Source organism: Prionailurus bengalensis, chromosome D4 (assembly GCF_016509475.1).
Source record: "Prionailurus bengalensis isolate Pbe53 chromosome D4, Fcat_Pben_1.1_paternal_pri, whole genome shotgun sequence".
In the NCBI taxonomy this organism is placed as follows: Eukaryota; Metazoa; Chordata; class Mammalia; order Carnivora; family Felidae; genus Prionailurus; species Prionailurus bengalensis.
The window spans coordinates 15194838-15217753 of NC_057359.1; the positions used below are offsets into that span (position 1 = coordinate 15194838).

At 37.4% G+C, this 22916-nt stretch overlaps 1 pseudogene; it reads left to right on the forward strand.

Annotated features, from left to right (window-relative positions):
* Window positions 1–11504, forward strand: part of LOC122475144 — a 45037-nt pseudogene extending 33533 nt beyond the window's left edge.
* Window positions 11505–22916: the final 11412 nt, after the last annotated feature.

Genomic DNA, 22916 nt, shown 5'->3' on the forward strand with positions numbered 1-22916 from the left:
CATCAAGGAATTACTCCTGAAATCATTGTTGAACTATATGCTAACTAACTTGGATGTATATTTAAAAAAATAAATTAATTAAATTAAATGGTAAAAAATAATAAATAAATAAATAAACAAACAAACAAACATTAAAAAATGCTAGAAAGAAAGAAAGAAAGAAAGATCCTTCCCCCCTCAGTATTCAGCACAGAAAGTTACAAAATAGCATTTATTTCAGTGTTGAAGAGTTTGGGTGTTATATTCCAAATATCTAAAATTAACATCTGGCACAGCACTTAGAATTAGTTGAACAGATTAATGAAGCATTCCCAAATCTCCACCAAGCTGCAGAAGTTACTTGGGATATGTCTCTCGTGTCTGATGGTGACTCACCAGACATGCTTTTGAGTTTTATGTATATGCTTAACCCGATGTTATTAACAATTCTGCTTATTACGGACTACACCATCTCATTCTAGTCCAAATTAAGAAGAGTTTGACCTGGTTTACACTTAATATTGAGAGGGGGAATTCTTTACTGTTTTATCCTTCCAGTTTTCCATTAGCTCCTTTACTATTTCTTCTGCAGCTTTATGGGCCATCTATTTTGAGTGGTGTCTTTAGATATTTGTCCCATTCTAAAGGAGAACAGGATTAATGTAAGATATATCTAAGAGTATACTTAAACTCATTTAAATAACTTTCAGATGATGACTCAAAAGAAACAAACAAATCCAAAATCAAAGGCATTTAATGTCATAAAAAAAACCCTGTTATTATAGTCAGTAAATTACTCAGATTCAAAAAACAATATTTTTTTCCTCAAAGTGGCTATTTTGAAATGATTAAAGTAGACACTCTATAATAGAACAAAAACACATGTGGCATGATCCTTCTAGGGCAATGGAAGTTAAATCTTTCCCTTGTGTGGCAAAATTACTACTTTATTGTGCTCAGAAAAATAAACACTCAAGAGAAGTATAGAAATAGAGTCAATAAACTTGAATAAATCCAACGTATTGCCTTGTATGGTAGACTGGATTCTAAAATAACTCCTAAGATACCTGACCCTAAATATATGCCCTGTATAATTTCCTACGCTTGAGTGTAGGCAAGACTGTGAAAATAAGGTATCACTCCCATGATTATGTTACATTTTACAGCAAAAGGAGTTTTCAGATATAATTAAGGTCCATAATCAGGTGACTTTGAGTTGAGTAAGGGGGAGATTATCTTGTGTAAGCCAGCCCTAATGAGATGAACCATCCAAAAGATGGACTGGGGCTCTCCTAGGAATAAGAGAGATTCTTATATAGACCTTCAGGAAGCAGACTCCATATTGTGAAAGGTCTGTGAGAGGGTCACATGGGAAGTGACCAGCTTCTAGTAGTTGAGCTCAGCTCCCTGATAACAGCTGGCAAGAAAATAAGAGTGTCAGTCCTACAACCATAAAGAACCCGGATTTCTGCCAATAGCTACAGGGATTTGGAAGAGGATCCCAAACTCTAGAAAGGACCACATCCTGACCAACATCTTGATTACAACTATATTGGATCCTGGACAGAGATCCAACTAGGTTACACTCATGAATCATAGAAACAGACATTCACCGCTTGTTGTTTTAAGCCATTGAATTTGTAGTAATTTGTTTTAAAGCAATAGAAAATCAATATGCCTTGTATTTCAGTTCAATTTTTAAAAACCCAGGGTCTATGACTCTTCATGTAAACCCAATTAAGTTTGCATGTAAGTTTGATGAGAGAAGAAACCCTATTCTTTTTTCTCAGAACAGCATTGACCCAGCAATTCTACTCGTATGTATTTATTGAAAAGAAATAAGAACATATGTCTATACAAAGATATATTCATAAAAACCACTTTTAAATAATAGCCTAACAACAGGTGAATACAGAAACAAATTGTGGCCTATCCATACAGCCGAAACACTGTAGGATAGAAAGGAATGACCTGAAATTAAACAAATATGGGTGATTCTTCAAAATATCATGCTGAGTAAAAAAGGGAAAAATCTAAATATAAAATAGGAGCTACTGAATAATTCATTTACATGAAATTCCAGACTAGGCCTATATAACCACAAGATCAATGGTTCTTTGGAGAAGGGAATGGAATGATGAAATGTTTGTATCTTGATCTGGTATTTGTTACACAGCATATACATTTGTTAAAACTCAGTGAACTACACACTTAAAGGGGTCACTTGAATAGAAAAAAAGTTCATCTTACTGAAGAGTTCATTTTAGTGAAATTATACCACAAGAAAGCTGATTAACAAATCAGCATCTGGTACGTAGTAAAATATTCAACAAATATTTGTGAATTAACCTAAAGTCAGTTTTATTCTTTAAATAACTCACAACTTTAGGAAAAACCTATTTTTCATAAGAGTGCCACATGGGCCAGTTTGTAAACAGAGTCAGAACACATATTACGGAATTGGCTACTGCAGAATGAATACCACAAATCATTTTACCTGTCAGTAATTGTAGGACGCCTGCAACAGGGTGTTTAGGGAATTTGCCATTTTTTAAAAAAATTTTTTAATTAAAAAAAATATTTTTATTTATTTTTGAGACAGAGAGAGACAGAGCATGAGCAGGGAAGGGGCAGAGAGAGAGGGAGACACAGAATCTGAAACAGGCTCCAGGCTCTGAGCTGTCAGCACAGAGCCCGACGCGGGGCTCGAACTCACAGACTGTGAGATCATGACCTGACCTGAAGTCGGACGCTAAACCAACTGAGCCACCCAAGCACCTTGGGAGTTTGCTATTTCTAATATAATCCAGTGTTCATTTCTCTAGGTCTTGAGGAATCAACCAAGTTTTAGTCGTCATAAAATTTCTGAAAAGATGTGCCACGAATTCATCAACAGCACAGTTTAGAAAGTCATAAAGACTTTGAAGATCATAACAGTACATTTTCATATTGGAATTAATGCAATCCGAGTAACAGGTAACATCCCATTAAGTGAAACCGCTTTAAAAGTTTGGGGCCCAATTATTCCTTAGAAAATAATACTTTTGCGTCTTTAGATTTATTAGGATAGGGTGTTCCTTTACTAGTCATGAGCTTAAATTGTCAGATTTTTTAAAATCCCAACACTGAGTAAGTTAAGATTCAAAAATAAAATAAAATAAAATAAAATAAAATAAAATAAAATAAAATAAAATAAAAATAAAGTAAGATAGTTGTAGGAAACTTGGCAATGCATATTAAAAGGCAGAGGAATATCCTTGAGCTCTCACACTATTCGTCCTCTCTTTGCTTTGCTTTCAGATATCTCATGAAATATCTTCTTTATGCAAATGAAAGTCTTCTTTATGCAAATCTCCAGTGAGGTAGGATTTGTTAGAAGCTAGACTCCACATCAAAAGCAATCATTTTATCACCTAGAGAATGATATAAAAAATAAAATTCAGGAATTGTGTCTCATAAATTCATAACTCTTCAAAGTGTTTTCCATGATCCACTGGTCCATCCTTACAAAATCCTGATGAAACCAAGTGTTTTTCTACCTGCGAATATCTGTTTTCTTGTGCTCATATACCTCAGCATCATTTTGTGAGGGGATAACAGATTCTTTGCCGGGCATCTGAGACTTCACAGTATATAATGTGGACCTGCTACAACTGATTAGCTTGTTTTTGACAGAAGATTTGAAATGTCTGCTTAACCACTATTCAAATTCTCTTCCACCATCAGACACATGGATGAAGTTTAAATGGTCATTAGGCTGGGAAGTTATGAGAAGAATTCAAGAGTCAGGGAAATCATTGGATCAGATGTCATTTGAAGTTCATTATGACTCTGAGATTCAAGGCTTCTGTGACATTTTTATTCTCCCAGCCCAGGGTGCATGGAACACCGACTATGTTTTATAGTTACATGGCAGTTAAACGTCGGTTTGTAAATTTTAAAATAAATTCAAATAAGTGAGCTGGGACCATGTTTGTTTCATGCTACACTCCAGTGTTCGCATCTCTCAGTGCTGCAGAAACACCAGTTCAGCCCATGTAACTTGAGGGAACTTCTGCGTTTTGTTCTGATTTAGTTATGTACTGTTGTAACACAATTTTTATTCTCTGACTTATTTTTTAGCGAATTATTACTCGCATTTTGGAAATAGTCAAGATCGTTTCTCAAATTTTATGTTTCCGAGGTTCAAGGCTGAAAAAAAGTTTGCATGCTAAAACTGTCTGCATTTTCTGTTACGACATGAGTTTTGAAAATACATGTAGACATATGTTTTAACAAAAAAATTCCATTGTTTTATTCCAGCATATGCCTGCTGTTGAGATTTTTCATTAAATGTTTCATCATGGATGTTTTCTCTATGCTCCAACCATTTATTATTTTTTTAAGTTATTTATTTTGAGAGAGGGAGAGAGCATGCGCGTGTGTGAGTGGGTGAGGGGCAGAAAGACAGAGGGGGACAGAGGATCCAAAGTGGGCTCTGTGCTGACAGCAGAGAGCCCTGATGCAGAGCTCAAACTCACAAACTGTGAGATCATGTCCTGAGCCGAAACCGGATGCCTAATGGATTGAGCCACCCAGGAGGCCCCATGCTCCCACCATTTAAATTATTCAGATTCTAGACCTCACCACTCCTGTATTTAGGTAATCTGCGTAATATACAGCAACGCCTGAGAGCAAACTTCATCACTAACCTGGCACTAACCTGTTCAATTTTAATCTTTAACCACTGGGGCGGGGGGGAGGGGGGGGGAGGCAGGCACAAAATTCAAAACAGAATCACGACATTTAAATGTTTATTAAGACACTGATATTAACAGTAGGATCCTTTATACTTTAAAGATACAATTGATAGGGGCCATTATAACTCCACATCTGTTTTCAGTAAGTTGTCAAGATTTAAAGTAACAATCCATCAAAATTTTCTTGCCCTTAGCATTTGAAAGATAATTAGCTGCTTTAATTAAAGGCCAGTGAGGGATATACAGCATGCACCCCACACAGAAATCAAACCCGTGATTATCCCAATGTTCTAATCAACTGTGCTACACACATGAACTACAGCCTTGATGATGGTAAGGCACACAAGAGAAAGTCTATATTAAACTGTCACCATGTTACTTTACCAGGTACTGAGCATCTTTCAAATAAAGACATTAGCAATGCTTTACTCCTATGAAAGATAAGAAATATTCATATTTGATTCATTTTTTTCTTGCCATAAATTGAATTCAGGTTTGGGAAGGCAAACAGAGGGCTGCCTGCCTGCACATCTGTTAATGTTTCCTTGCAATACCTGTCTGTTCTGAAGAGATGGGCAGAAATAAGAGGTACCTGAAAAGCACCAGATGAGAAGTTCAGGGACTCCAGCTCAGCATTCACTAGCTATAAGTCACATAAACTCCTTGCTCCTAGAACAGAATGAGAGCGTTGTATAAACCGTGCCCTGGAGGGCTAGATTCTCCAGGATTTTCCAATATTTGTCCCTCTAGACTTCCAACTGCTCTATCCCAGCATCCACAAGCCATCTCTGTATTTTTCATCATAATTCTGAGACACTCTTCCACCATATTCTTTCCCTGGACTTTGACTATCCACAAATATCATGAAAGTAAAACACAGGCCACCCCGACCAACCACTAAGTTATCTGCTTGTCTTCTAAAGATAAAATTATTCTCCCATAAAGAAACATAACTAATTATGTTTAATTAATGATCTAAATGTTAGAGAAACATCACTATATCACCATTAATTTTAGTGGCATAGATTCTTAAATGTTCTACAACAGAAGATTGTCAGCCATTATTTTTGCAGCCAGTGGGGAGTCATATTTTTGTTTATCCTTTAAGTCACAATTTACCTTTACAGTTGATATTTTGTTCCAGTAAGATTAAATGATTTTAGCCAACTGTCCTCATGTTTAATTTGCTATGATGCTATTGAAACATCAGCGCTTTAAAGAAGTATGGAGTAAGAATATGGGTTTGGGGGGATAAAAGTATGTTAAAATAAAATTCATGTTTATAATTGCATACTTTAATGTAATTCTTGTCCTAAAATTAATTCTCTTCCAAGCTTTGCAAAGTCCAAAGTTAGGCGTTTCTCAGAACATTTTCATGAGTTTCTTGAGCTTTGAATTTAGTTTAGTAACTCTTTCATTTGAAGTCATCTTGAAATATTTCCTATGGAATCCCTGGTAATTCATCAGTCACTAGGAAGTTTAAGAATTAACAAATATTTAATCCATTTCAAGATGCATTTTGGGGATGCTGCATGCATTTTCAGAAATACTATTCTGTTCCAACGTGATTATTTTTCACAATACTTTTTCCTCTCTTAGAGTTATTTTCCTGTTCTCTCTTGTATCAGAGATAAGTACCCACAGTTCTGGGATTGGAAACATTCTTTCTCTGTAACATCCATGACAAATCTCTGCCACACTATTCATTCACTACCACATGAGGTCTTGGGAACCGAACAGTTAAGATCAGGAGGTTGGATACTGTTTACAGACAGGAATCTCGTAAACAATGAGGTAAATCAGAGGTCATGATGGTAAGACTAAAATAAACATTTGTTACATTGAAGTGAATTTAAAAATGTAAATATAGCAAGGGAATTAATGGCAGTCTGTGAAACAACGAATGATTCTATTGCACCACTGAAAATCAATAAGTAATTAGTAATTGAAGATTGGTTTATAATCCTTATAATTGAGGGAAAAAGGTTCTCATGAGGAAAAGATTGCAAGCGAATTGTCCTCCAGTTTTTCTGGACTCTTACAGGATAATCTTGATGAAAGAGGTGACCGTCTCTGGCTTGGCCTTCTCCATCATTCTGACTGTGTCCAGTGCAACCGGAAATAGAAATAATTGTGTGTTTCTTTTTCTTTTCTTTTTTTTTTAAGGCAAAATGCAGTGTTCTGTTTTTGAACAAGGCATCTTATTAAAATTTAAAAAAGGAGTTTTTTTTAAAGTTTTTTCTTTTTTAAAAAGATCTGTTTGAGCTATATGTTTCTTGCTTACTTGTTTACCAATTTTTTTCTAAATAAAAAAATGAGAGATGATATCTTTCATGTGAAACATGAACATGTTGTCTTAGTTTTAAAATGTTTTTTTAAATGTTTATTTATTTTTTGAGAGAGAGAGAGAGTGTGAGCGGGGGAGGGGCAGAGAGAGAGAGGGAAACACAGAATCCGAAGCAGGCTCCAGGCTCCGAGCTGTCAGCACAGAGCCTGATGCGGGGCTTGAACTCACAAGCTGTGAGATCATGACCTGAGCCTGTAAGCTACCAGCTATGGGAAAGAAAATAAAATCTAAAAAAAATAGTCCTGGGAAATGAAATCCTTATTTCTGCCTAGGAAAGCATGTGTGTTTCTGTGTGTGTGTGTATGTGTGTGTGTGGGTGGGTGTGCGTGTGCGTGGGTGTCAGTGTGCGTGGGATGGGGAACGTGGGCAGGTATTAGCTCAACCTGTGACAATGCAGCCTGAGGCAGGAGCAGTTTCTTACCCTCAGACGAAGAACATTCTAAGTGTTCTAAGCCAAGTGAGAAGCCAAAACCCAGTAAGAAAGAGGTGACAGGACTGATGGCTAAAATTGGCCAACCATGTGTGGAATTGCTTCAGGACTGGGTCTCTTCCAGGAAAAACAAATGTTAAGGACCCAGACATGGAGCCCGAGAGAGACGAGTAGAGGACTGTAACCTGTGAGTCAGCATCTGAGTGTGGCTTTTGCTGTCCGTAGTCAGTTATGACAGCCATAACTCAGCATGGGAGGGGGTGTCAGCCATGTCAAAAATCCAAAACAGCAGATTATTTATCTAAGAACGTGCATATATAAGAGGGGTGGTTGAGGAGTGAGTATCTATAAACTAACACAGTTGTTCCTTAACACACAAAATATAACATATATTATCTATCTATCTATCCATACGTATCACAAATACACACACTATTTTATGTGTGTGTGTAAAATTATTTTAGGTTTCAGAGTTGTTGCTTTTAAAATACTACTCGAAACTCTTATGAATATGATGATAGTCTTGTCTTATTTCTTTTAAAGTCTTTCCCTCTACAGTTTTGCCTTAAGTCAGGCCTAAAGCATTATCACCCAAGATGGGGTTTTGTCTAGTTATAACCAATGATTTGGTAAAACTCTAAATTGGAAGATACATGTCTGACTATTTCCCACAAAAGCCAGGAAGAACCGATCTCAGCTTTCAAACGTATGGAGTCACTTATCTTGGGAATGTGCTTTACCTTACAGGTAGAACCTATATCTCAACATGACATTGTGAAGTGATTTTTTAAAGAGCTTTCAGAGGGGAAAAAATAGACCTGTAAAAGAAAATGGCATGTATGCATTTGTGTATTCATGAAACAAATGCCTTCAAATATATTCCTCATGGATGTCAAGTAACATGATGGTTTCAGTTTTTTAATCTGCCTTCTTGTATTACAAATGCAAATATCAGAAGGATATTTACCCAAAGGGTGACCAGATTAACATGGCTAAAAATGATTTTAGTTATCCTAAAGCCATGAGAAAGGATTACATTTCCAAGCTTGTTTATACTCTCTCATTCTGCTTCTATAAGCAAAATCCCAGGATATTATCTTCCCTGGGGACACTGTTGCATTTGGATGGCCATGCGCAAGTTTCAAATTTTCCTGGACTTTTTCCAGCTCCACTATGATTTCTTGCAGTTCATTGGCAGCTGAAATAAGATGAAGAATATAAGCAATTATCACAAAAATATTCATTATCGCAATGAATGTTCCATTAATGAAGCATTCTAGAAAAATGCAATGGTGGTAGTGTCTGACCGTTTACATCCTAGTAAGGGGGAAGAGAAGCAAAACACCAAACATATACATTAACGTGGCTAAAGGTCGTAATAAACACCAGTAAAGAAGTAAATAGGGTGCTATGATAATGAATTACTGGGGATTTATGGTTCAAGAAGGGTGGGTTAGGGAAGACTTCTCAGAGGAGGTGTTTTTATTTTAAATTTGTAAAATTTTATTTTTTTTAATGTTTATTTTTGAGAGAGGGAGAGAGAGAGCACAAGCAGGGAACGGGCAGAGAGAGAGAGAGAGGATCCGAGTCCGATGCAGGGCTCGAACTCACGAACCTTGAGATTATGACCTGAGCGGGAGTCTGACGCTTAACTGACGGAGTCACCCACGTGCTTCCAGAGGAGAAGGTTTTTGAAGTGAATCTTGAAGAATGAGAAGCTGACCATGTTGAGCATGAGAAGCTTGGAGGTCCTGGTACACAAGGGGCTCCATCACTTTCTGTTCCTTAGTTCACGGTTTTCCTAGTCTGGCTTGGCTGCTCTACTATCCCACAGCATGACTCATACTTCTTATGCTCTAGTACTGAGCTCAGGCATTTATGTGCTAGGAAGTTATTCCTGAATCTGTTTTTGTTTTTCTTTTCCAAGATGTGCTAGGTCCCCTTTCTTGGTGCTTCCTTAAAAATCCACAAATACCTTTCTTTTTAAAAAAATTTTTTTAATTGTGTATTTATTCTTGAGACAGAGACAGAGAATGAACAGGGGAGGGGCAGAGAGAGAGGGGGACACAGAATCAGAAGCAGGCTCCAGACTCTGAGCTGTCAGCACAGAGCCCGATGCGGGGCTTGAACCCACGACCCGTGAGATCATGACCTGAGCCGAAGTCGGATGCCCAACCGACTGAGCCACCCAGGCACCCCAACAAATACCTTTCTTAACACACTTCCATTACTGCACTCAAATTATGTGTCCTTATGCCTACACCCTGCCTCATTCCTCTTTATAATCCCAGAAGCTAGCACTTTGCTTCATCAATTGCTGTTGGAAAAATAAGGAGTTATTATTCACTAAAACTGCAAATTAAACTTAAAAAATTTTTTTTAATGTTTTTTTTTTTATTTATTTTTGAAGGAGAGAGACAGAGACAGAGAATGAGTGGGGGAGGAGCAGAAGGAGAGGGAGACACAGACTCTGAAGCAGGCTCCAGGTTCTGAGCTGTCAGCACAGAGCCCGACATGGGGCTCGAACTCACAGACCATGAGATCATGACCTGAGCCGAAGTCAGATGCTCTACCGACTGAGCTCCCCAGGCGCCCCTGCAAATTAAACTTTTGAGCAAATTAGACTTTTGAGCCATAGCAAGGAGCCAATATACAAGCTTCTCACTGCAACTCTGCTGGCCTCACACCACGAATAGTAAAGTACGCTTTTTTTTAAACCTACCTTTTCTCTCTCCTATTTCTCTTGTTTGTTTGTTTGTTTGGGGAAGGGTATTTTTCTTTTCTTCCATAAGTTAGTCATTTTTGTTCCTCAGAGCCTACTTGCCTTGGAAGAAGGCCGAAGCAGAACAAGGATTTTTCATTGCTCAAACATTTTTGTTGTCTTTGTATATCTATGCAAATGATAGAGAAAGATACTTTAACATCGATTATGGGCTCAGAAATTTAAAATATTTTTAATGTTTATTTCTGAGACAGACAGAGAGAGAGCACGAGTGGGGCTGGGGCAGAGAGAGGGGGACAGAGGATCCAAAGCAGGCTCTGCACTGACATCACAGACCCCAGCCCAGGGCTCGAACCCGTGAACTGCGAGATCGTCACCTGAGGCGAAGTTGGACGCTCAACCAACTGAGCCACCCAGGGGCCCCATTCTCAGGAATTTGAAAGTGGATTTCTAGGGACTAATATTAATATCATGTCTGCATGCTAGAATATAAATTGAGTGAATTATTAACACAGGGATGAACAATTCAGATATAGCATTTGGTCCAATTAATAGTGACCAAAATGAGCTGTCAAATCACCCCATGATCTGGAGGTGAGGTTGAAGGTTTTAATTCAAGTGTGGCTATGTGGATATATAAATTTACCCTACACTATCAACTTTACATAAGTATTACTCACCCACTATCTCTGTGGTAGGCAGAATAAGGCATCCCAAACATGTTCTCCCACTGGATGTCTTAAACCCCAAAAACCTGTGAATAAGTTAAGGTTACATGGCAAAAGGAGACTGAAATTCCAGATAGAATTAAGGTTGCTAATCAGCTGATCGTAAATTAAGGGGATTCTTGTGGATTAGGGAGGTGGGTTTCATGTAATCACAAAGGTCCTTAAAAGTGGAAGAGGGAGACAGAACACAGTCAGGGACAGGGATGTGACAAGGAAGAGGCGTTGGAAAGATACTATGTTGCTGGCTTCAAAGCTGGAGGGAGAGGTCCACAAACCAAGGCATAGGAGCAGCTCTAGAAGCTGCCAAAGGTAGGACACAGAGTGTCCCCGAAAGCCTCTAGAAAGGATGCCAGTCTACTGACACTTTGATTTGAGCCAGTGAGACCTGTGTGCCTGACCTCCTAATTCTCCCATCAGGTATCTCTGCGGTGAGTTCTTTGTCACACAACATGGGACTGTCTCAGAGTGTGAAGAAGTTTCAGAAGTGAGCTCTGGCTACAAAGTCTTTGTTTCCTCTTCCGGGAGACCAAACAGCAACACGACACTTGAAGAAATATAGAATTCTATAAATGACCTACAACTGCTGTTTCTGGCTTTTAAAAATACAAGTGCATGATTAAAACAGTAGCTTTCTGCAAACAAGAAAAAAAAAGTTGGAATAAAGTCATGGCAGTCGCATGAAGCGTCACTCTTTAGCACTAGGGTAAGAATCTTGGAGGCTGAGAAAGTACTAGAATGTATCCACTGCATGTTTTAGTTTGCCTCAAGAGTCTTGCTGCAAACAGTTTTGAACCATTTCTCTTCTCAACTGAGAATGAAAATAGCAGAGGAAGAAGAGAAGAACGCGTAATGGGGTCAAGGCCACCCATTTCTTATTGTGCTGCTGTTGGGAACAGAGGAGCAGCTGAGAGCACTGGTCTCCTGCCTCCCACGTGCTCGGGCGCAGGTGGTGAGTCACCATCTGCCCCAATGGTAATCAACGCCAGCCTCAAACTAAATGGCAACGCAACGGCCAGTTGTGGCCAGTTCTGGACTTAATTAATATGCTCACATATCAGCCTCAGAAAGGTAACCTTTCGGCTTCAAAAGTCTAATCTGAGTAGCTTAAAAACAGAGCTTGAACAGAAGGTAACCTTAAACACAAACCCCCACTAGGGTCTGCACACAGGCATTTTTGTTTTGGCGATCTTTCCTGCTCTTTTGAGGATTACGGGGATTTTGCAGATCATGCTTTATTTAGTATTTCTCCGTAACTCCCTGTAAATGAGGAGAATGATAAATTTAGTGATAGAGAGGGCTCAAATACTGGAAGACAGAAAGGATCAAGGTCTTAAAGAAAGAGCAGTTAAGTGCCCTTGCATGGGCCTATCTCCCACTGAATTCCGTATCACGGGCACCACTGATTTTTACATTTTTCATATTACAATATCTGATTTTCATAATATTTCTATTAGCACTTTGAACTTACTTAAAAACATCAGCAGGAAACTAGAAATAGAGCTATCACTTTCCTAAGGAGCAGGTCAGCTACAGTGCCTAAGCAGTCATAGAGTTAAAACTCACATTTCCAAGTTCCCTTAAAGGAACAATTAAAACTCACTTCTACTTGTTTGACGTGTTTCATACCTTGAAGACTTCAGAGATCAGTGTGAATTGATGTGAACGTTTATTTCTCTCCACTAGAATATAATCTCCACGAAGGAAGAGATTTTGCCTGCTTGAGTCACTGCTGTATCCTTAGCACTCAGCATCCCACTGAATGTCGAAGAGCTCAGTAAATTAAAAAGAGTCTGGAACAGTTAGAAACCATTAAGAGTATGAAAAAAAAAATAGCTGCACTTAAGCTTAATGCAGATGTTTATCCCTGAGTACTTCTTACCTGGTTGAAATTAAAATCTAGGCTTAGTGCTTGACATGTAGATTTACCTGGTTGTTATTTTTTTAATGTTTATTTAGTTTTGTTTGTTTTTTTTTTTTTTAGAGAGAGAGAGAGAGGGGCACAGTGTGAGCAGGGGAGGGGCAGAGAGAGAGGGAGACACAGAATTTGAAGCAGGCTCCAGGCTCTGAGCTGTCAGTACAGAGCCCGACGCGGGGCTCGAACTCACAAAGCATGAGATCATGACGTGGCACTCAACTGACTGAGCCACTCAGGCACCCCTATGTGGTTGTTATTAAATTAGTCCACCTGGAGTGCACTCCTGCTTTTCACAGAAAGAGGATGCCTTTCAATTATATCAACTTACTTGCCATATATATGTAGGGCAGGAGTGAAGATGTGAATAAGTGGTGTTTTTGTACGTGTGCATGCCTATGTGTGGTGTGTATGTGTATGTATTTGTCTAAATATGCATAGTGTCCTCTACATTTTTGGTCAGTAGGGGGAGCTGTCACCTGTCCCTGCAGCGTGACTTTGTAGGTTCATTTCGTGCAAGGACCTGTACCTCAGTGGTAACTTCTACCAAAATAAAAACTAGGTTTTGATTGGGAAATATGCCAATCGGCCAATCAGACAAATTGAGATGCATGAATGAGTAACGTAAGACACTTTATAGCACACATTACAATTTTGTAACAGCGAGTCAGTTATAATACTAAGTAATAAGTTGGAATAATGGTAAATCATTAGCACTTATGGACCACAACATTACTATGGTACATATATACTAAGGTATATAATATGGTATACCATAAACACATATGGTATAATATGTTTATCATTATATACTCTTCTTTTCTCATAAACTCCATGTGCTTGGTTATTTGTTTGTATTTATGTTGTACGTGGTACATATCCTTATCATCTGCAGAAATTTGGAGAAACATAGAAAAATTAAAAAGTACAAAGAGAAAAGTCCATAAGACACAAAACCAACTTTTCAAAACGTAGCACCCCATTTTCAGTATTTCTCTCAAAAATTTTTATCATCTACTATGTATAGGCTCTTATCAGACATTATCTTATTTAATTCCTAAGAATCATGTTCACCCTCAGTTCTATTAACCACATATTCCGGTGAAGGAATCACTACTCAGAGAAGGTAGGAGACTTCTTAAGACTCACATGACTAAGAAGTGGTTAATCTGACATTTCAGCCTTAATCTCTCAACTGCCGTTCCCATGTAATTATTAATTATCTTCTCCTGAATTACTCCCTTATTCAGCTTTTCTCCCTGTCTCTGGCATGTCAAGTATATGAGATTATTCTCTCTTCACCTAGAAGTTTCCTCTTCCTCGTTCCCATGCTCTGCACTTGAGAACAAAATCTTGCTTAATTTCACCACATACTAAAGGCACTGATGTCACTCAACCTGTGATCTTTATGTTAAGAAGTCTAAGGAGAGCCTGCTGTTCTGCTCTGCTCTGGCTGGCCTGGCCTACAGCAGAATGTTCTGGGAACCTGGAGTGGTCAGTGGTCTTGTCACCCAACTAGAACACTGGGAAACTGACAGAGGCTGAGACTCATCAAGAAGCTGAGTAGGGAACAATAAGCCGAATCTGTCTACACTGTGGCTTTGTTAATGGCACTGATTCTGCATTTACTGCAACATCTAACACAAAATGCCTTATGATTGCATTTGGAGGTATAAGGAAAGATTCTCTAGATCCAAATCTCTTATTAATCAAGATTCCCATCAGTATATGCTACTACAAAAGCTAAGGTGGGTCCTCCATATCAATACTGTTATCAAAATGGAAGTTGAATGATTAAGTAATTTCATTTAATTTTTGGAAACTGCACATGAAATTCATTTTATAAGAAACATGAACCAGAAGCATAAGCTCTGTTTAAATGAAGTTATGATTCATACATTTTTTTGTTTTGTGTATTGAGATAGTTATTTGACAAAGACTCATTATTTGATAATGAACTTGCCCTAAAGATTCTATTATCTATATTGGCAACTTTTACACTTTGATTCTGCTTTTTATAGGTGGATTCTTGTCTTCATTTAAACATGTTACGTCCAAATTTTTACCATGTTGATTTTGTTGAAGAACTCTTGTTTAATCTGACCCCTGTTGTGTCCAACAGGTTGAATGACTAGCTCCTTAAAAATGGTTAAATATCATTACATTAATTCTATTATTTATTTAAAACTGCACAAACATCTCTAACCACCCTTCCCTCTGGCCCTCCCCATGACTGGATTGTTAGTCTTTCCTTTAAAGGACTGGGACTGTGGGGCGCCTGGGTCATTCATTAGGTTAAGAGAGTGACTCCCAGTTTTGGCTCAGGTCATGATCTCAAGGTTCGTGAGTTCGAGCTGCTCGGCGAGTTTTTTGCTAAAGGTGAGGAGCCTGTTTGGGATTACCTCTCTCCCTCTCTCTCTGCCCCTCCCCTGCTTGCACGTGAGCTCTCTCTCTCAAGATAAATAAATAAACTTAAAAATAAATAAGTAAAGGGCTGCAGTGTAATACAGAGTGGGCAGGAATGTGACACTGGGAATTGGAAGCATGAGTATCTAATCTGACATATTGTGTCAATAATGCTTTGAGATCTTGGGTGAGGCTTGAATTCAGATTAGATCATTCCTAAGGTCCCACGAGGCAGTGCAGCACACTGTTTAAGATCACGTTGCTCAGAGGCGGCTGGTTTAAGTTCAAATCCCAGCTCCTACACTTAGCTGTGTAACCTTGGGCACATTGCTTACAGCTTCTGTTTCCTCATCTATCAAATGGGGATAAAAATAGCACCTAATTCACAAGCTTGACAGCCGTACCTGGCTCAAAATAAGAACTATATTTGTACTTGTCATTTTTATCTAATTTGAGTAAAATATTTAGAAATTTGTAAGATTCTGAGGAGCTCAGATATTCTTTGAGCACTATTACATGTTGTCTGTTATACCAGATTCAAGGGCTATATCCATGAACAAAACAAAGATTCCTGCCTCACGTTTTTACTTATACCAATATGTTATAAATATAGTCTCCTTCAAATTCCAGCTTATGAAAAAAATTATTTGCTAGTTCAAGGTCTTTGATTTTTAATCTTAGTTACTAATTTTGATGTCTAGTTACAGAAATTGGTTACATCTCTTAACCCAATGCTCTTTTTTTTTTTAATTTTTTTCAACATTTATTTATTTTTTGGGACAGAGAGAGACAGAGCATGAACGGGGGAGGGGCAGAGAGAGAGGGAGACACAGAATCGGAAACAGGCTCCAGGCTCTGAGCCATCAGCCCAGAGCCCGACGCGCGGCTCGAACTCACGGACCGCGAGATCGTGACCTGGCTGAAGTCGGACACTTAACCGACTGCGCCACCCAGGCGCCCCTACCTCACTTCATACCATTTTGAAGTCCAATGCAGTGTCTGAGACACATCAAAGGCTTAGTTAATGAATGTTTCCTATGTTGTAAAAAATTGCTTATGTCTCACGATGTCTTCTATTCCTTACATTTTTTTTTTGAAATTTATGTTCTGCCACCACTTCAACAATTCTGTGATTCACCTTTGAATACAGTCCTAAAATTCTACTGAAACATACACCTGGTTTTATTTTTATTTTTTTATATATTTTTTATCTTGGACCCAACAACATTGCTAAATACATTTACAAATCATAATAGGTGGCATAGTTAAGGGGGGGGGTGAATTTTAGTGTTCACTGTCATGTCAACTGCATTTTATAATGTTTTATCTCTTCCTCTGCAATTTATATGCCTTTCATTTATTTACTTGGGACCTCTGACAATGTTGAATAACGGTGGTGATAATGGACACCTTTGTTCCACGTCTTGTTCATTTCAGGGAAAACTTTCCATATTTTGCTATTATGTCTGGTTGCTGTGGTGTTTCCTTACATAAAATTTATTATATTAAATAACCTCTCTTCTACTTCTACTTTGTTGAGAGGTTTTCTGTGTCGTGGGTGTATGTAAAGTTTATAAAATTACATCTGCATCTATTTGTGATAATTTTTCTCTCTCATTTTGTTAATTTAGTGAATTAGAGTGTTATGTTGGATTCCAGGAATAACCCCAAATTTGTTATGATAGATAACATCCTTTTTTTTTTTATCTCTGCATTCAATTTGCCTGCATTTTGTTTGTGATTTTTGCATACATATTCAGAAAAGAGATGGGCCTATATTCATTTCCTGTAGTCTTTCTTCTTGGGTTTTAATATCAAAATTAGAATAACCTCATAAAATAAGTTGGGACATATATCCTCTTTTTCCAAGCCATGCAAGAGTTTTGATACATTGTTGCTCACTATATTCTCAAATATTGCAGCACCCCCTCTCTCTTCTCTGGAACTCTTATTTCACATATGTTAGACCTCTTCACCATGTCACTTATGTATGTTTTCACACTTTTTTTCCCATCCATTTTACCCCCTTGGGATATTTTTGTTTGGCCTGTCTCCCAGTTCCTGTCTCTTTTCTTCATTTGTAAAAATCTGTTATTAAAGTACTATTGATTTCTTAATCTTAGCTATTTTTTTTGTTCTAAGATATTCACTTGACTATTTTTCTGGTTTCTAGTATTCTATTGAGAATCTCTGCCATCTAATTTCTTAGACTATTATTCTCACCTATTTTAAATTTCAACATCCAAAACTTCTGTGTCTCTCTATTGTCTAGCTTTTTTCTTTTGGTTTTTAGTTACTTGGTCTTGTACCCTAGTATATCTGGTTATTAAAGGCTGGAAATTTAGTATGATACATTTAGGTGACAATTTAAGTCTCTTGATGATATTGCCTCCGTGGTGGATTTATTTGGCCATTGGCAGGCTATTAGGGTTAGAGATGACTACCTCGTTCCAACCAAAGATTGACATGATATAAAGCTTCACTTTGGCCTCCATGATCTCTTTCCAGTTCACCTCTATTCCTCAGAAATTGCTCTTGGAAATAAGAATTCAAGCTAACAGGCAAGGAAGTTTACGAGAGTTCTCTTTCCTAAGAGTCCCCAAACTGTATCTCATCACTCCTCTCCTTCAGCCCCATAAGACAAACAGATAAAATATCTCCTTGGTATCTTGACCTCTCCATTGCTGCTTGTGAATTTGCAAAGAGGAACTGAATATATCTGTTCTCTTTTCTCTCCAAGGTCTTGGCCCTCGTTTTTTTGCTATTTATATGGTTCCTTCAAAGACTCTCCTATTTCTCAGAAGTTGTCCATACTCCTCTATTCCACCTTAATGTCACTGTAATTCCCAGGATGTGGATGCCCTTCTTCAGCTCACTTCAGGTTGTTTAGGTAATCCACCGATTGTGGAGTGCCCTTTTCCAAAACACTAGTCTAAACTTGCAATTGATAATTTATATCTGTGAGCCTTTCACCATTAAGAATCTAGAAGATGATTCACAAGAAACATGACACGAGGGAGAGAGTAAAGGGACAGGGGCTTTTTTTTAATTTTGAAACTTTTGCTTTAATTTGAATGTATGAATGAAAATTCCTATTACTATATTTCTAAAAATAAGATAATTAGCATTTATTTTTGTTCCACTGTCCACATATAAGACAGTGAAAGCACTGTTAAGATAGCTTAAAATGCTTAAATCTTATAAACACTGCACCCTTATAAATATTTTTTCTTTTACTGATGTGTCTCCAAATCTCTGTCCAGAGAAGTAGAATTACTAGTTATTGCTACGAATCAACTATGTGTTGTACAATGAGCTTTTTTCACTTACCATCCTACTATAAACATTTTTATTTATTGATACATGCTTCACAAATTTTAATTCAAAATATTTCTATTGTAAATAAGGTATATGTATACAAACATACATATTTACACTTTTTTACTTTTTTCTTTGAATATATTCTAAAGTTTGAGAAGCAAATAATAATAATAATAGTTAAATAAAGAGTCTTTGAAGTATTAAAAACCTGTGCCCCATTCCTAGCTCTACAACATTCAATCAGTTTGACTTCAGGCAAATGATTATTCCTTACAGGGTACATTTTCCACATTTGTAAATTGGTGAAAGCAATACCTACTGACTGCTGAGTGTCAGTATGAGGATTAAATGGGCTAATGGAAAATTAAACATATATATATATATATATATATATATATATATATATGGAACGTTTTGGTGGTTATGGGCATGTTTATGGCATAGATTGTGGTGATACTTGCACAAGTATATACTTATACCCAAACGTTGTGGGCATTAACTATATACCATTTTTTGTATGTCAATCATACCTCAATAAAGTAGTTAAAAATTTTTTTAAATAAAATCTATTTGTCACCATTTATTAAGCCATTCATTAAAAAGTAGCTATTATTATCATTATCAATAATAAATAGATTATGTTCATTTTTTTTGAAAACAGATTATGTTTTGTTGACTAATGTCAGTATAACACCTCTTTGTATGTGATTTATTCCTATTCTTATCACCCTTAGATTATATCAATTATTGCCATCTTTAGATTTTATCAATACAGCAACAAAAGCTGTTATTCGAATACTCCCTGTAATGATAAGGAAATTGAAAACATTCTTCATTGTGCTAGAATTAGTAGAAAGAATAGGCTATTTGTATGTTATTTATCTTGCTTTGGGGTGTGTTTTATCAAACTTGTTCTACAAGTTAATACAAATATTTGCATGTTGTGTAATAAAAATACCTTTTCCACAGTTGTAGTCTTTTCTTTCTATCCAATGAGCCACCTGAAAAAACTCAGCTTTCTGTTGATGCCAAATCCATTCACCCAGGGTACTCCCAGTTCTTGCACTTCAAAAGAGACAAGTGCACTCAGGTGGAAAACATTCATGGGAAGGTATCTGGAAGTGATCAAGGTCTAACTTCAAACCAACCCTAAATGAGAGATGTGGTAACAAATCCCACACAGTAATGAAGACAAAAATACATACTCCTGCAATGAACACTTCCTTACTATGGCTCAAGACTTCAATGTCTCAGATGAAAGATGCTCATAGCCATTGAGCAGGGACAGATGAAAGCAATTCTACCAGAACAGTGCATAGAAAAAAATGCTGTTGCCTTTAACCTTTTGCGTTATTTCAAACATGCCTGAAAGCACATTTAGTTAGTGAGTGGTATGGGCTATGTTGACTTCACTCTGTTTGTTGGAAACACCTCAGGCTTTCGGATCTCCATCATCCAGGTGGAAATACAAAAAGTGTGAGGCATGACCCAAGCTAAACTCAATCTGTGCCTATAGAACTTTCAGCTTTTTTCCCCCTGTTGTTAAAGATCTCAGAATTATAAAATACACTAGCTACTTCATGCTACCAATAATGTTCTTGACATACAACTTTCCCCTCTGTTATTCTCCAAGAGGCATTCATTCTGAGAATCAAAGAGCCTGATTTTTTTAGTAGTGCAAATATAAGCTAAATTGCTTAAATCAGTACTGTTTTGCGAAAAGATTTTTATCTGGGGAGGAGAGTGGATTAAAGGGATAAGTCATGCCTCGGGGCCCAGATATACCCTCTGTTCCCTGACTCTGATTTTGACCTGGCAATATCTGAATAGTGAGACTATTGACAGGTAAATCATAAACAGCTAAAAATAGTGCTCTCTCTGGTATATCCCTAGAAATCAAACTTGAAATAGATGATGTTGAACGACACAGAAGCCTTTCTACTGTCTTCTCGAGGCCACTCTACATTCTCTGCACCCTCTTTCTTTGTCATAAGCTGTAAGGACCAAGATAATGTTACTCCCATCTCAAGGACCTGCCACTGTAAGGTGTCAGAGATACTCTTCAACCATGAAAGAAAGGGAAGGGAAGTAACAAATGCCAACAGAGGCCCATTTTCAGATCTCTTGTCAAGTGAGAAAATGACCTCTCTATTGCTAAGCTCTTGTTAGGCAAATTTTATCTTCCTCGTACGTGGAAGTGTTCCTCACTGAAACTCATCTCCTGATCCCAGCCTGTTATTTTGACAATTTTCATTAATGATCAACCGTGTGGATCCATCACCATTTGGTGTTGTCTTATCAGCTTGGTATAGTGCAATGATGTCTGGTCAACTATATTTTTATAGAAAATTAAAATCTTGTTAAAAGTCAGAAAAGCTGGTAAAGTTGATCACTCTTTGACCCATTTCAGCCTTTTATTACTTTTAGAAAAGTCATTTCTTATGGACAGAAAGAGAGATTCTTTAATTTTTACTGAATTCTCTCCAAAAGAAGACTTCCATTCACAACACATAACCAAACATTTCAAACCCTGTTTGCCTACTGGGGCACCTGGGTGGCTCAGTTGGTTAAGCATCTGACTCTTGATTTCAGCTCAGGTTCATGATTTCATGGTTTGAGGATTTGTGCCCTGTATCAGGCTCCAGGCTAACAGTGTGGAGCCTGCTTAGGACTCTCTCTCTCTCTTTCTTTCTCTCTCTCTCTCTCTCTCTCTCTCACTTCTCTGCCCCTCCCTCACTGGCATGCCCACTCTCTCCAAATAAATAAACTTAAAAACAAAATCTTCCTTGCCTCCCATTCAATTGCTACCGAGAACTACACATCACGGTACAGCAAATTAGTCCCAATCTTCTCCCTCAGCTTCTAAAACCTTCAATCTCTTCTTTCAGCCCAGCACAAACTCTTGCCTCTCTTGTGCCCACCATTTTATCCTTCCTTTTCAACAAATAACTCCTGGCCCTGAGCAATGAAAAGTAGTTGAGGTAGGTTTCAGCTTACTATTCTTACCGCTTCATTTCTCATTCATAATTCCAGGTTGCACAACCAAGCCTCACATTATGGAGCCAAAGAAAAAGTACCCCTGGCATGTGAGAAATGTAAGAGATGCTGAATATTCACCTGTCATTTTTTTTCCCTGTAGCATCGCAAAGGGTAAGTTTTTCAAAAGACTAATATGTTTAAAAGTAATTATTAAAGAAATATAAACAAGGAGAGAGGTATTTTATTATCACTGTGTAACACAACTATTGTCCACATTCTTCTATAAAAGATGACTTTAAGTCTTCTCTCTTACGTTGCCTTGGGTGTTGAAAATTCTTAGGTTTGTAATAGTCCTATAAATTTAAAGTAGCACTCTTCTTTGGCTTAAAAAGGAAAGTATTTGGCAATTTAGCAATTCTCTCTGTTAATACTGTTAATCTAGGTTTAGCTGTAGCTAACCGTCCATTGAATGAATAGGAAAAAGTGGCTTTCTTAGTCATAAGCCAGACTTCATACATCTTGACTAAAACCAAAGCATCCAAAACTCAAAGCAAAATTATAAGTGATTTCTCTGACTGCACATTTCCAGATTATGAGGTCTGACTCTCCTGTAGGCAAGGATGTCTGTCTCCCATTAAGCAATTTCAAACTATGTGCAATTTATGTTTAAACTAAAATCTGTAGTTATTAGAAATAGTTTTATAGCCTTACTTGTCCTGGGAATATCTAACATGAATTGTTTCTAATCTTAGAGAGGGTTAGGCCCTTTTTACTTCTAAATATTTGAAAACACATCTAAAGTTAATATATTAAAAAAATACTAACAATTTTTTTTTATATAAGGAGATTAGGAGTCCACAGTTCTATAATCTATATCCTGTTCAATTACAAAATACACTTGAACATATTTTTGATGTGTCAGAAAAGGCAATAGGACGACTTATTTTAATAAAAAGACCTGAATGTCTCTTCACTCAGTGTTTTTTATTCTTTTCTGTGAGAAAACAGCCGCTCAGATCTTCTGTGAAAACATCTACCGGCCATCAGTTAAAAACCATGTTACCCAGATTCTTATGGATCCTGAAGGAACAGTGGGGAAAAAATGATTAGGGGTAAGATAAAAACTGTTCTTGGGAGAACTACCTCTTTCATTGCATTTAAAATGAATGGCTGCTTCTAAACTGGATAGACATATTTCTAGTCCCATAACATTATCCCTGTTCATGTGATGTTGTGACTTTGAGTTATAGCACTCCTATGTCAACAACAATAGGATTCTAGAAAATAGTTCCACAGAACCCCCTCCATTGGAATACTTGGTTCTGAAGAGTTTATCTTCCCTGGGGCATCAGT